Consider the following 15,656-nt stretch of genomic DNA (forward strand, 5'->3'; position numbering starts at 1 on the left):
GCTGGCCCACCTTCCCTGGGTGTTTTGCATCCTGCGGCATCACATTCAAAGTCTACCTCCAAACTGGGGAGAGTGACAAAGAGGTTCTAAAAGACAAGCAGCGCCAAGCATATGGTGGGGGGGGGGGGGTGCGCACTCCAAAGCCAGTCCTGCAAAGAAGATGAAGACAAGGAGGACGAGGGAGAGGAAAGGTATGCAGAAACAAAGTTTATCATCTAGTAGATGTACCTTGTGTTTGTTTCAGACTTCACTTTTTGCCCTCTGCCAACAACTCCTTACTAACTTGTTTAATTTGGTGGATATGGTTCGTTTTTGCACGTGAGTAAAATTTCCTCACTTTAAAAACAAGCTTACTTGTGCAAAGGAAGAAAAAAACAAACAACAGCAAATGCACCTAATATTTCTATTATCCACAGCTTTTGTTGCAAGCTGGAGAATTGTCATAATAAAGCACGGAGCTCTGACCTGCATACACGCATTAATAAATCAAACATTGATTCGGTGCTAAGTACCTGGCGAGTGTTTGCCTCGTAAACAAATGAATGCCTCGCCATGTTCCTGTTTCCTGGCCTGCCTCTGATTGGTTCTGACAGATATTCAGGCTTTTGGTGGAGTAATTAGAGAGCCTCGGGGTGTGAGCTGAGGAGAGGCCTACAGCGCTGGGTTACTTCACAGTCTTTCCACTCCTTCTCAGGTAATTGCTAGCAGCTGCACAGCCAGGGAACTGAGCCTAAAAGAGCCTCGCATTGATTCCCCCCTTACCCCCACCTCGTCTTCCCTCGCCATCACAACCGCCCTGATGCCTCAGATCCCACAGACCACTCAGATTTACCTGATGCTGCAAGAAGCCGGAGCCACTGCTGACAAGGACCCGTGTGACTGCAACTAAGTAAACATTACAAATGTTGTTTACCTACAGTGTCCTAAATGGGTAAAGGCATAGAGTTAGAGAGAAAGGAGAAAGGAAAAAGCAGTTTCATGTTGTTTTTGTCTGAAAGTAAATGCACTCACCTCCTTCTCTCTAGAGGAAAAGAAAGGGAGTTGGAGAGTGTGTCTGACCAAGCGTTCACCACCTCCTACAGCTTCATCCAGGTCTGGACCACTTACGTTCTCTGTCAGACTTCCTTTGCTTTCTTGACTCCGCTTTAACTTTGTCTTCAGCTCGTGAAAGTCTAAAACATGAGCACACAGTGAACTATCATAAGTTAAAGTTGGTTGAGGTTAGGCTGAAGCTCTTGGTTATGGTTTGGCAAATAAAGCATTCAGTGAAGGCTGTCTTGAGTTAAATAAGAAATATTTTCTGTCAACATTTAAAATTAACTCAGCAACTCCTTGCATGACTTCAGAGTTCAACCAAGGTCCATGCATCGGCTGATCCATTCACCCTATCAACGTCCGCAACCTGCTTTCTTCTGCACTGTTTCAGAGTCAACTAATATGTGTTTTTATTCACATCATCTTCACATATCCCTTTTTCTGGTTGGTGCGCATAGCTTGTATTTCACCCTCATTTCACAAGGCAAGATTGATCATTTTCCTGGTGGGCACTTGTGTTTTGTAATAAGTCTATTTCCTGCCAATGATTTCAGTGATTGTTCACTCTTTACTCAAGGCAGGCCTTTCTTTTAAAGAGTCATCAAGAACGGAATATTGGCTGAAATACTAATTTTCAAGGTAGTAATTAGACACATGCACATTTAGACGCCTCAGAAATTCATCTCATGTGGAACAAAAGACAGCGAGAGCACTGTTAGCAGATGAATACGCTTTCCCTTTCAACCTGTAACTTTTCTGCGAGGCTGGAACCTGCCATTACTGTCCATCATCCTCATTTTGATACACTTTGTACTTTTAGCTCATTAGACAGGTGGTTAGCAAGCCTGGACTGAAAGGAAAAAAAGGTCACAGTTTGGTCAAATGATAGCTTATGAATACAATATAGTATTTTGTTAACTTTAGAATAAAATGTGCCACATTGGATAGCACAACTAAGAGGAAATCCTATCGTCTTAATGGTTTAGTTACTGGACCCATGAGGGGCTAAAAGAAAACAGCAATTACCGTTTGCTATGTGAATTGGCACAGTTCTGTTTTCAGAGAAGCAAGAGCTCCTTGTGATTTCTTTTTGTTTCAAGCCAGCATTTTATTTGCAGCATTATCATATAAAAATGATTGGATTCATATACAGTGTAGACAAAATAATAATAATAAAGAGGCAAAAGGAACAGACTGGAAACTTGTGACAACATAAATCAGCACAGAAGTGTATATCCAGACTCACCAACAGTGTACAATGGAAATTTAATCCTGAAAACAAAAGTCTAAGAAATCTGAATAAAGACAATATGTTTGTTCACCCATAGAGCAGTAATATACTGCCTGCCTGTACAGTTGAGGCTAATAGGAATGGCATTAGTCATTAATTTAGCCGGTATTTGGTCATAAATCCAAATATTTGTACAAATTGACCTGGAATTTGGCCTAATGAAAAAGTGTCAAATGAAAAAGTCAGACCAAAAATAATAGAATTTATCCTGAGTGTAGGATAAACCACAAATGTCAACATAATGCTGGTGCTAGAGGAAGCATTAAGGGAACACCAGAGTCATTGGGCTTTAACCGATGGGGATCATGAATATCTAAACAAAATGTAATGGTAATAGTTGTTGAGATATTTCAGTCTGGACCAGAGTGGTGAACCAACAGACTGACATTGCAATCCTCACCGCTACACTGCCAGAATATCTTTAAATATTCCTACAGTAGCTGTTAGAACGGTTAAACATGCGTCTATCTTAAATAGTACTATAGACGCATGGATAGCGAGTTAGTCTCCTGAGAGTCATAAGTCCGGTGATTCCTCTGCATGGTGGAATAATGACAAAGGGATATGAGACCGTTTTACAGGTGTACCCCATGGTGCAAGTGCTTTTCATTCATAGAGTTTCCATATTTCAAGATGATAATGCCTACGTTCACATCGGCAAGTGGATTCATGAACAGCAGGAGCAAGTCAAATGCCTTTCATGTCCCCCCGAATCACTACATCTAAAAATTACTGAGCAATTGGAGAGAAACTGATTTGCACCTTAGGTGGACTGACGCTTCTCCAAAGAGGTTCAATATGCCAAAAAGTTCAGGTCTTCTCTTAAAGACTTGATACATTTCTGAACTGATTTCTGTTTTATCTTCCCGGTGTATGTCCACACATAGCTTCAGAAGAATAGTGGTAATCTGATGAATGTGATATACAGTTTGGAGACATTGAAGTCTGCCTTAATGCATTTATCCTGCCAATGAGAACAAGATAGAAACTGACAGAATGCATGCCTGACATCCACCAATACCCAAATACGTTAAGGCGAACGCTCAGATTGGCTTACAGTATTTACATGCTCAGTGATAAAGCACATCAAAAATATAGATTTTCTTGACATGAAATAAAACAAACCCTAAGGGCCTGGAAAAAAAACACACATCATCTCCTTCAAAAAGAGATGACAAGCAAAGACAAAGCTGAATTGGATAGCAGAGACAACAAAGCATAGAAGAGTGGGAAATAAAGCACCAATAACAAAATGCTTAAATGACAAGCAAAGAAAATAAAATGAAACACAGTGTAACGCTTCACCTCACATAAACCCATCACCACATAAGCTTGAATCCTTGTGGAAATGTCAGAAAAGTGACATTTCATTGTAAAGCTTATTATTGGAGGAGGCTGTCCATTGCTAAGCTCAATGCAAGCCCTGTATGGGGTTATTATGGATTACATTTCTCTTTTTACACAAAAGCTTATTGTTTTGTATCTGTGAAACATTGCTGAATGCACTCTTTCTCTTATTTTAATTAACATCACAAGCGTGTCATAATGTCACCACATTTCCCTTTGTCTCCCAAGTGGCACTTCTTCTCTCTTTCTATAAAATTTATTTTTTCTTTGGCGGACCCTTAGAGGAGAAACCTGTGAAAGGCTGAGACGGGACTGTCAGGGAGGAAATATTGTAGTAAAATAACAGCAGGGGTGGGTGTTTTGTTTGAGTGGTCGTCTTTGGCATTTCTCAGTCGCTGAAGAACACCACTGCAATTATATGCGACAATAGCTGCAGAGACACAGGTATAGATTCATTACCTTTAACAACCTCAGGCTTCTTTCCCCAGATCCTATCAGTTGATCCTTTCTTTTCATTTATGCCCCTTTTTTCTTTTTCATTCATGTCAGCTAATGTAACACAGAATAGAATAGAACAGTCTGGCAGAAACAGCATAGATAGTGTACATGCAAAAAATCACACACAAACTCCTGTGGAACGAGATGTTCACATCTACTAAGCTACTATAAATCCATAAGAGACAGGAACTAATTTCCAGGGTCAGCTCACTTTGTAATAAGACTTCATTGGCATGTGGCAAAAGGTTTAAACCAAGTGAGGCTGCAAAGTAAAGTCTGTGTGAAAACGTTCTATGATGCATGTGCAACTCATGCAACTCATAGGCACTAATCACAAAGAGCTTGGCTGAATACAAAGCATTGGTTCCTATGTAATCAGAAAAACTGTATAGGAATTGATATGACAAACCGTTGCTATTCTCACTGAAAATAAGTGAAATAAATAATTATTATCACATTGCAAAATTGTATCTGCCTGGCTTGCTTACTTGTTGGTCAGCTCATAGTGATACGTTTAGACATGTGAATTGAATGGGCCCGCTTAGATCCAAGTAAACAAGACCTGAACTGGTCCGAACTGACTCCGTTAAATTCAGATCAGGTACAATCTAATTCTGTTGCAGATTCACAGTAAGCGCTGATAATGAGACATCGAAAAAAAGAAAAAAAAAGACATGTGTTGAGCTCTTCAGTCGTTGGTGTTCTTTCTCTATTTGGATCCCTAGCATTGTAGTAGGTTTTCTATGTGAAGACATAAAATACAAACCAACCTATGACTCCTCTGGGAATTTGGGGTTTGTAGTTTTGACGATGTGTACATTCCATGGAGGCAGAAATGGTATTGCCAACTCATTTCCAAGGTGGCTTGTGTTAAACAAGACTAAGAATCTACACCCACACTAGTGACAATGTCACTATGTTGTAACGGTCAACGTTAAAAAAACAAGACTGTTACTGTTAAATTTAAAGGTTTAACTTCATAATGGCTCCAGATAAAAAGCCAGACCAAAGACTGAAAGATTCGCCCTCTGAGGACCATGAATAGTGTTACACAATTTCATTGCAGTTCATCATCAGATATTTCAGTCTGACGAAACGGTTGGCCATTAGACATTGCTATCCCCAGAGTGCTGTGGCTAAAATTGTAAGAAAAAAAGCAAAAATTTCCCTTTATGTTTTGGCTGCAGGTTTCTTTTGCCATTCAAGCTTGTCTCTCATCAAGAAAGATGTTCTTTTGACTCTGCCTTCTGAAATTTAAGTCAACCAATAAGAGCGGGAGCCTACATAAATGTTAGAGATAAAATTCTAATATGTAGTCCAGTATAGCTCTGTTAAGTGCTGAATTAATGATGTGATTCCCGCTGGGGTCACCTGTAGCTAGCATGTGCATGATAATGGTATTGTACAGTGCTTTGGATAAACATTGAAGTGTCATGGTTCTGGTATAGTAGGCAAAGTCGTAAATGCAGGTCACATGACGCCCTTTCAGAAAGAATTTCTGACACCCAAATCAATTATGGCTGTAAAGAAATGAAGAGAATGTCTTTAGAATCACATTTGCATTCAGCAATAAAATTAAATAAATAAAATAAGAAGTTAACAAATGTACTTTAATTATTGTGCAGATAAGCAACTTTGACATACCCACTTTGTGAGCAACTAAATAAATGGGCCTCCATGTTTGGAAAGCCTCACCCAGTGTTTAAATACAAGGGCACAGACATTTAATGTATCTCATTTGACCCCTGGACAGTCCTTGTCACAGTGCATTGTGGAAGGGAAAGAGCTGGAGACCATAAGTAGCCAGCAGATAGCTGTTATCACATCCACCCTCACGTCTCGTTGCCTTCCGGCTACTCAGGGGCACATTCAAAGGTGAAATGAGTTAAAACTAAATTAATGTCCTCTTTTCACTTGATTTCTTCAACCTAAACACCAGAGGGTGAGTTTTAGGGATTGAGATAGCGGGGTGTTGAATCATTTAGATCAGCGCCACAAGATGTCTCGAGAGGGCAATCATAGTGAAGAGATGACATGGCTTTGGGAGAGCCTTTGCTAGGCCTTAAGCTGCACCCTGTGACCACTCTGTTAACAGTCCTCACTTAGCTGTTCACTCTATCACTCATTCACTCCCTTGTACCGAAAAAGAAATCTTGGTCTTATCTGTGCCAGTGTCAGACGAGGAGTGCTTCTCCTGAGAGCGAGAGCATCTGACAGTGCGGAGAACAGCTCATTCTATTCTGAGAACAAGTCTTTCCTCTCTATCTCTGATGCACGTCAACTGGCTGATGTTTTGATTGGCAGATACACAGGCAGGTTGATAAACTGTAACCCCAAAGTTACCACAGTTACTGTAAATCACTGTGTTGATATATTTGGTAGTGGGAACTGGCAGAGAAGGAGTGTCGTATTAAAGTAATTTTGTATTTAACATGAGTAAAAGCTGCCAACCAAGAAAATAAACATCCACCCTGCTGGTGTTAAAATAATATGGAACTAGAGCGGCATGTGGAAATGGAGGCTCCATAATGTACCACTTGTGTGTGCCACAAATTGACTTGGGGGAGTATTGTACATTTTACTCCAATGCATTTATGTTTTTATTGTTTTCAATTTATATTGTATCTTATTAGTTTATTTGGCAGGGACAGTGCTCAAAGATCGACAAAACATAGAATAAATGAGCCTGCGTTATCCCAGAAAGCATTTGGCCTGATGTTAAAAATCTGCCCTCAGATACAATAAAATGACAAATCATTTAAATAGTTTATTCATATACACAACATAAGTAATATATTAAAGATGATAAAGAACACATCCACCAATAAAAAAATTGCATACCTCAAATTATATAAATTATATATATTTATAGATAAAGTATATAGACATTAGTACTTGTGCTTTATCAAAAGTAAGATTGTCAGTGCATGACTTTTAATTATTTCAACATTGTGGAATCGATTACTTGAGTAAAGGATATTAGTGATGCACCGAAATGAAAATGTATGGCTGAAGGCGAAACCGAATATAATGAAAAACTTTCCAACAATGCAAATACCAAACAAGGTTTTTAAAATATTTTTATTTTGCCAATTCTTTACCATTGAATATATTAATTAGTCAAAATGTGCTTTTTACTCAGGATTTGAAGAGACTATGGTGGTGAGTCAGAGACCCGAGAGGGTCCGGTAAAGTAAATTACATGTGTCCATTTACTTTAAATTACTCCAAATTTGATAAATAATGTTGTATGTGGTTCTCGTATCGCATAACATGAAGAATTCATAGCCTCTCTTCAAGTAGGACTATCATACTGCAACACTTATCTTTATAAAGAGAGAAAATGACAGGATAAAGTCGCTAACCTGCCTGTCAGCTCGCACTGGTCCGTTTCAGTGGATTTACCATAAAGGCTTGAATATGTGTGCACTCCAAATTTAGGTGCAGCTAGCTTAATCGCCTTCTCCCAAATGAGTGACAGAAACACTCAAAGCGGTTCAGACCGTTTGTTGCCTTTTCTAAGAAGTCAGCCACAGATGGAGTGGATGTGCTAGGAGACAATTCAGCAGAACAGTGTCTGCAAATAGCGTATTTTGTGTCTTTCTCGGACGCTTTAAAATGCTTCCACGCTGCCGACATGTCAATGTAATTGTTCGGTAAAATCTATTCGGTCTTTTGACTTATTAGGCCGAACACCAAAAGTGCTCCAATACAACCTGAATATGGCATAACAGGCAGACACACAGACAGACCATTAGGTCAACAGACTGGCAGCCTTCTGTCTCTGTTTACCCAGGAAAGGCAACAAGACAATTGGAAGTTCAGAGGTCAAAAGGCTGTCTGGGGTCAACCCTATGTCTGCCAGGGGCAATTCAGTTTAACACTAGGAGGTAGTTTAAGACCCGCTTAGGGAAAAATGATATCTGCTGAGGCTGTTAAACTGACCCTGGGGCCTGAATGTTTGTGTGACAGGTAATTATTTTGAAGTAAACAGAAAAATCTCAGACACACAACCTGTAGATGAAAACCAAGCTGTGTGAAAACCTGAGCAATTAACATGCATGTTTAAATAACCATCTTAAATGTACATAGTAATTAGCTGCAAAAGCCTGTACAATGGCACAGATGCAAATTATACTTCCTTAGCCAAACAATACCTTAATGATTGCCACACACTCCCTCTAGCCTGCATTCTCCAAAACCAAACCATGACAATGTGAATAATCATATATTGTTATTATGAATTTGCGCTTTTTTTTTACTTACATCTCCTGTGTTGACAGCGTTTAATGGGGGAAAATATTTGATTGGAAACAACAAACTGGTCTTCACAGCTGAAGAAAGCCATTCAGCTTGTTAAACAAGCCACATCATTTCATTCACATGTTTGTCATTTGATGATCCAGCATGACTTAACATTACTGTGAGCTTCTATACACTTTAAAAATACAACTTTTAAAGGAAATCCAAGGGTCAGACTCCACAGTGCTCTGACAATACTCCTGTGGCCCTAGAATGGTCATATATGTAATTAAGAAGAGTGTTACATGTGTGAACTAGACAGGTACAGCAGTAGGCTATCCATCAGAGCTCAGACCTGAAAATCACAAGGTCAGTAAGGGTGGTGAGGAGCAGCTGGTGGTTGTCGAAGGCGGCGGACATCTCCAGGACACCAGTTATACATAGTAATAACTATATATATTTAACTATATACATAGTTAAAGTTGATCTTATTCCTGTTCCATTATACTGACTGAATCTCAACAAAAAATATATTTATTCTATATGCCTGATATATGTTCTTCTACAGTTTTGACACTATACCTTGTTGCTTTACAGTATTGCTTCCTTGTTTACCCTCTCTGTTTAGATGCAGCTGCCTGTCTCCAAGTGGTGCTGTGTAGAGTAATGCAAAATAACCAGTGAAAGGTGAAATTCAAAATGAAACATACACTATCTAATTATTACTGATAGAATGTTATGTTTAATAAAGTGTTCTATGGATGCTGATTTTTGAAATGTACGATTTGTAAAGAAGAACTGTGTGTGGGAGAGCACACCGGCAAGCAAAACATAATTAGCTCAAATAATATTTCATCACAGGCAGTTAATGTGATTGACAATCGCTTTTAAGGTCAAATATAAAGCTTGGAGTTGTGCTTTTAGAAGCACCTGTCAAGGATGGTGAAGACTGAAAGTGAAGCAGAATTTCATGTTCATGTCTGAATTATGGGTCAAGACATTCAGCGACAAATCAGTTACAAATACAGTATTAGTATATTGTGTCATGCATACATGTACATCCAGCCTGCATGAGCTCACAATATACCATATAAGCCAGATCAAGAATGTTGTGTATACATTTTCAAACCATACTATGAAAAGTCCAAAAATAGAAACTTAAACAACTTATTTTTGGATTAGAATGAGAAGATTTCATCCTTTCATAAGATCTTCATTGTCTACCACACACAGTGGCACCGCCAGTGGGGGCCAGGGCCACACTAATAAATTGGTGGCCACCCAAGTGGCACCACCCCCCGGCGAGGGGCATATGCATAAAATGCTATATACTATATATAACTGGGTTTGAGTTAAAAGGTGCCTAGTAGTATACAAGTGTTGTCATATTAGGCTCTGTGACTTTAAGAGGTTAAGCTCTGACCCTGAGGTGTGACAGACTATGTTGTTTATTTTAAGAGAGGCCTCCGATTTGTCTATATAGATGGCAATCAGGTTTCTAAAATTGTGATTGGTTAAAGGGCAGGACTAACAGGCATAGCAGATCGGAGTTACGCTGGTCAGCCTGCTGCTGCTTGTGTGTGTTTTCTGTGGAGGTAACGTCAGTGACCTGCTGCAGAAGAAAGTGTTAATTAGTATACAGAGACAGTTGTCTGGCTAGTTTATAATAGGTTTGTCACACTGCTACACAATGTTGTGTATTCTACTGTGTGTGAGAGCTGTAGTCTGCAGATAGCTGACAGCGCCGGGCGCGACCCGAAAAGCACCTCTGACTTCGAGGGAGACCATCCCGTGACTGTTTTCATCTTAATCTTTCTGAGAAGATTGCAAAACATGACGATGCTGTGAAACTGAGCTTAATGTTACTTTAAAGGGTAAACTTCACTGCCCATTGAGCAGCATAACAAACAGGTGGAGGAAAACAGCTATGAGCTCAGTGACAGTTGGATCATAACATTGATTAAACTCAGTGGAAAATGTTAAGCAACACTGCGGGCCTACAACGAGTCAGCTCACTTTCTCACTCTGAAAAACTTGAAGTTTGCCCAGAGGAAAAAACGCTGTTCCACCTTTCTCCTCAAGTGAGCCCTCAGCTGTGGTGAGTGAAAGCATCTTTTATTATCCTGACTCTGTGCTGGGTCCATGCATGGGCCAAACGGCTGTGCTGGATCGATTGATACTAGACTATGGATTATGGTTGTTGTCATAATGTTGTTGTCATACAGCCGCTTTCAAACTGCTTTATTATCGGGGATTATTTCGCCAATATGCTGGCTGGCTGCGCTGTATGAAAGGTACAGAGCTGGGAAGGGGATATTCTTTCCGTTTAGATTTCAGGATCTCTGTGCTACAGAAAAGGTCGGGATCCCCAAAACGTTGTCTGTGTGCGTTGTTGTTGACTTCAGTGGTGTTGAGCTCACTGCTGTTTGCTTATGGCCCTGTAGGCTCATTCGTTCTGAGTTTGGTTGTGTTTTCTTAAATATTGCATTGTTAATTTAGGTTTGAGACAGCGTTACTGTAACTTGTGTCACTTCTCTCTCTCTCTCTCTCTCTCTCAATTTCAATTCAATTCAATTCAAATTAGCTTTATTGGCTTGAATGTGTAACAACAATATTGCCAAAGCATCATACATACTACATAAGAACAATCAACCCCATACATTTCATTAAACAAGTAATTAAAACGTAAAGTAATCAAAGCGTTTGTGTTAAAAATATAAAAATATATTAAAAATAAAATAAATAAATAAAACAGTAAGCGCGTGTGTGTGTTACAAAAATAAATAAAACAGTAACAATAACATAACTCTATACTGACAAATGTTGAATATTTCAATTAAATTGTTATGATAAAGTCTAATATGAAAGAAAAATATCTATGCTTCATGATGGCTGTAATCATGAGTGGGCTTGTTCCCTGTAAATGTTTTGTTCTTTGCAGTCAATGCACTCCTTCAAATAAAAGCTGTAGTTGCCTTTTTAAGGAAAAGGTCAACTAGTGTATTTGAAGAACAATTAATTGCCTAACACAGATATATAACACATCAAAATAGGATTTTATAGAACTCAAAATGTTAACTGAACTGGTTTTAGTCTATGGACGTTAGACAATTAGTAACATTATTTGTAAAATAAGAAACCAAAGTACATCAGTGTATGATCAGCTAGTCAATATACTGCATAATAGAATTCCTGAAATTCAGGTTTGGTTTTAGTGTGCCACCCCATAATTTCCAGTGGCCCCATCTGGCCACCCCTAGGAACACAATTCACGAACAATAACTATATAATGCTGGGTAAATCAGATTAGATGCAAATTAAATAGTTAATCTAGAGACAATGCTGAAAAACTTGAACACATCAACATTAAGCAGCCATTCCAATTTCTGATCATCTGCACTACAACATTTTAGGGCACTGTGAAGTCATTTCATGGAAAATTCTTGGGTCATCATAGTATGTACAGTCCAAAGGGATACGACTCACTTTCCACTTCTCCCAAATCACACAGCTCATAAAATCTCTTTTCCTCCTGTGCAACCTTTGAATCTGCCAACCTCAATGGCCAGAGGAAGAATACCAGTTTCCAACTGTAGCCAGAATTCCATCCACATATCTAATGTTCTGCCCGGATTTTTCTTCTCTCCAATGGGGCAGGAGCTTCAGTGGACGTTTGAGTCACAAAACTTTCCCACCTCAGCCAAGCGTAAAACATATTTTGAGTTCTTTTTGAATTTCACACTCAGGGTTTGTTTTTCTTTTGAACAAATTGGATAAAGTTCTTTGGCTTTGGCAACATATTATCCAGGGCTGAACTTTTGTTTGTTATACATACTGATACAAGCAAGATATTTTCTTCGAACTGATTTCAAAACTGATATAGAGCAGCTGTTCTTTACTAATCATAATAGTCTTATTTTCAGTAAGTTACTGTGGTGCTGGTGGAGGTGTCAATTCATGTTTGTGTGTCCTCACTGCAGCTCAGCATGATGGGAAAAACATTCCTTGTGACCAGTAACTGCAGAAAAAAAGCCTTGCTGACATTATTTGTTCTCGCCCGTGATTCCCACTGAATGTGGCACCGGCAGCGCAAACAGTCCCGCTTGTTATCCAATTGTGCCTCTGCCAGGTACGGCAGGCAGAGTAGTTGACTTGAAGTCCCAGAAAGCAGTCTCTCTGTGACAGCCTGTCAATCACTGCCTATGGCGGGCTGCCTGGTGCGGCACTATTACACACTCTGCCAGCATCGACTGTTCAAACTGTTGTGTGCTACTAGTTTGTCTGTCATTTTGTTCCCAACCTGCTCGTGTCGAACTTGTATTTTCAGCTTCCACTTCTGTTTATTAGCCCCTGTTGCACTGTAAATGTCTCTTTAGCTTTCTCCTAGACGTCTCAACCCAGTTAAACCAAACACCTTCCCAACTAACAACCCTGCAGCATCGAGTGGCACACTGCGTACCATTGCTATCAATTGCTATCAATCTTTGCTGGCCAATTACAACCCAATGACGCCATTATTGCTTCAAAAACAGACAGAAAGAGAATGAGAAAGGAAGGGATGGAGGGAGGGAGGTAGAGGGGCGAGATCCAGCCTGTAATTAGTGGTCCTAACTGGAAGAGAGAACAGGGGGCCACATGGTTAGGGCATCTGTGGCAGAGCACACACACACACACACACACACACCCACACACATGGTCCTGCTGGCGTCTGGGGGTCCGGTGGTGTCAGCCCTACTCTGGGCCAGCGGCCAGCGCCTCTGTCCCTGTCATGTGGGCCCGTTAATGAGGAAGTCACATATGGACTAGGGACCCTCGTTAGGCAGGCGGGCAGGGAAACACACACATACACACACACTGAAATGTGGGAAGAAACACACTCAAGGAGTGAAATAAGTGGTGCATACACACGCGCACACACAGGTGCAGGTGAGGGCATGCTCACAGATTGATGGACACGAGGCAATGCAAGCAAGCTGGGGGCAGAGAAAGAACATGCTGTCATGGGCGACATGAGGGCAGCACCAGACGGGCCTTACACACACACACACACACACACACACACACACACACACACACACACACACAAGCACACGCACACGCAAGCACACACTCCTGTAGATCTGTCTCATCAGTGCTCTCTCAAACACACACGTACTACAGGCCTCAGAGCAACACAAGCGTCCCCCTTGTTAATGAACTGAACTGACTAGAGAGCCATGCTGAGAGCACACCAACTACTGTACTTTAGGGAGGGCAGTTGGATCAAGTAGCTGGATACTGTGGAGCCTTGTTGAAATCCACCAAGCAAGTTAAAATTGTTTCAGCTTACTGTAAATGAAGGTTAAAGTCATAATCCTTGACATTTTTACACAAATAAATATGTTTTGGTGCTCCAGTGTTACCAAAAGTGAATCAACCTGTACATTGAAAGCTTCTATTTTTGCTACTAAACACAGTTCTGGTTGAATAATATAGAAGAAATATATTGACCTATACAGACATCTTTTCAGACCCAAAGGAGACAAGCTGTTTCATGTTTTCCTTCTGCAAGAAGAGAACAACAAAAATTCTCAAGCTATAGAAAGTGAGGAAGTGATTAAATTAATGATAATGAAGTGAAATTAGTAAAATCAGATTCCCATTTTTCAAATACATTACCTTATTACAAGTTGGATGTTAGTTTTGTAGATTTGGCCATTATTTCTATTAGTTATAGCAGTGGTTCCCAACCTTGGGGTCTAAAGAGAGATCAAAGGGGTCACAAGATGACTATCAATATTAGAACAAATATTTATGTTACACAATAATATTTTTTTCTTTCTCATAGTTTTGCTTCTTTTGTGAAACACCTTTGAAAATCCTTTAAATGAAACAATCTGGGGTAAAAAAAACTCGTCTTGGTTCACCAATCTCAGAAATAAGACCATAATGTGAGAAGAAGGATCACAAGGAGATAGTATTTCATTTTTAAGCTAAAAAAGCTGTGATTCCCACCTGTTATGATAACATTGTACAAACTAAGTTAACTGCTAGGATCTGGTAACATGGCTGCAATGCTACAATAGCCATCAACAGCTACTAGTCATACAGGTTATTGCTTTTATTGCTTATTATTTTAGAGAATGCATCATTTCTTCTATTAAAAGTCACACAGTCAGCGTGAGCAACAGTAGCAGAATGGATACCTGTAGAACCTCAAATGTTATGAACAAAAACTGTGTTGACCATGTGGTTTGACTGACAGGTGATTTCTGTGTAGAAACACTGCAGCGATGACCATGTGGCACCAAAGATGTCACCAAAACCCAAAAATAAAACAAGTCACAGATTGACACTTCAAAATGGCAACTACCTGTTTTCCCTGCACCAGGGCCATTCTTAGACTGTCCAAAGAGAGCTAAAGGGGTGAAAGGACATGAGGGCTATGACGAAGCAGAGACGGCTCAGCTGCTGTCCGGCCCTTTGACCCTGCCTTAGCTGTATGTGTGTGTGTACGGTAAGAGGAGGGATGTCGGAGGCATCATGGGGGGCAATGCTCTTTCACACGGGCCTCTCACCAGCTGTCACCCCCAGCACACCGCTGAATGGGTCCTGTCACTCCGCCGGCCCCGTCGGGATTTAACTGGTCAAGAGAGGAGAGGCGAGGAAAGAGGGAGTGGGGAAGAGAAAAGAGGATGGAGGGCGGGGAGGGGAGAGGAGAGGGAAGAAAAAAAATGAAATACAAAAGCAGCTCAGAAAAAGCTGGAGAAGCAGGGATTAGGGCGCACATGTGTAGAAGACACTAATGCATCTTACACTAACTTCAACCTCAGCCCCTTCCCTTTGCATCCCCCTCTCAAAGCCCAGGATTAGAGATCCCGGGCGGGCAAAGGAGAAACATATAGGCCTGGGTCTCCACATCTCCTACTCAGGGGTTATTATCCACGTAGCCCCTTTAGCTTATTACAGGCCTCATCCTGCTATTTATCATCCCTTTGTGTCATATTTTTTTTCTGCCTTTGGAATACATTATATTTTCCTTAAGTCAAGATACGGATCAGACTCTTTAAGAGACTTGAGGAGGGGTTGGAGGGTGTCTGTGTGTGCCACATCTGCTCGCCGCCATGACAAGGGCAGCTGATGGTAAAGGGCTAAGAAGGAAAACACCGGGGTCACTTCAAGATCTGAACCCGCCCGGCTAAATCTCTCCCTATAGTCCTGTCTCTCCCTCCCTCCTTTACTCATCCCTTCTCCTCTCCTCTCC

This window comes from Micropterus salmoides, unplaced genomic scaffold, assembly GCF_014851395.1.
Source record: "Micropterus salmoides isolate LMB-PRFRI ecotype aquatic unplaced genomic scaffold, ASM1485139v1 Ms_hic_scaffold_1, whole genome shotgun sequence".
Classification (NCBI taxonomy): domain Eukaryota; kingdom Metazoa; phylum Chordata; class Actinopteri; order Centrarchiformes; family Centrarchidae; genus Micropterus; species Micropterus salmoides.